The sequence below is a fragment of the Pteropus alecto genome, unplaced genomic scaffold (genome assembly GCF_000325575.1).
Source record: "Pteropus alecto unplaced genomic scaffold, ASM32557v1 scaffold3, whole genome shotgun sequence".
Classification (NCBI taxonomy): domain Eukaryota; kingdom Metazoa; phylum Chordata; class Mammalia; order Chiroptera; family Pteropodidae; genus Pteropus; species Pteropus alecto.
Genome location: NW_006442484.1, coordinates 68,825,367 through 68,826,263, shown reverse-complemented (window position 1 = coordinate 68,826,263; position 897 = coordinate 68,825,367).

The window sequence follows — 897 nt, the reverse complement described above, 5'->3', positions numbered from 1 at the left end:
GGTTGCATGTCGCACTGGTGCCTCAGTCCTCAAACTGCAAATAACAGGGACTCTCCCCACTTTTCAACTGGGATGGGAGACAGGAGACATTTGCAAACACACTCACATATAAGACAAGGCATCTTTAAATTCATATTGTGCTGTTTTAGATGAGAATAATTGCTGCCTCCACTGGGATGATATGTGAAAGTTGAATAGTTCCTATAATTTAGGACAAAGCATCAAGTCAAAGGATCCTAAAAGGATTTTTAATTAATGGAAGGGCACAGAATTCCTTCAAACATAATCTCTTTCTAAAAAGGCAGCAACCCTAGTTCTAGGGGGTCAATTTAATACTGATTGAGGCCACAAGGAAAAGTAACATTGCAAAGGTGAGCTAAATAATTTAAATAAGAATTTCCCTTAAAAAACATCTATTTCTTTAAATAAAAAATTTTCAAAATATTTTGACCTATGCTTGTTTTACAAACAGAATCATAAACATTTTTTTTCCAAGATCTTCCCTAAGGAGAGACAGCATCTCCCGTTCAAGAAGTAATATTTTGTAAGCAGTCAACTAAGAACAGGCCTCCAAATCAAGCATTTATTTTGCTTAATGACTGAAACAGGTTCTTGTTCTTCAAAGGCATGTTTTATCCTCCTAATCAAATAAAGCACATTTTGATTATTAAAGTGTTTGCTGATACAGTGACAGAAAGAACTTGCTGAATCCATCTTTCCTCCCTCCCTCTCTTCCTTCTTTCCTGTCTTCCTTGAGTAACAAATTCAAATGCCCCCAAGGCCAGACAGGTGATGTAAATGAATGAAGGTGGTGGATGTAAGCTTAGAGGGTGTGGCGCCATGGTGAACTGGAGAGCAGATTCCACGTAAAGTGGGAAGTCACTAGTCAGCAAGAAC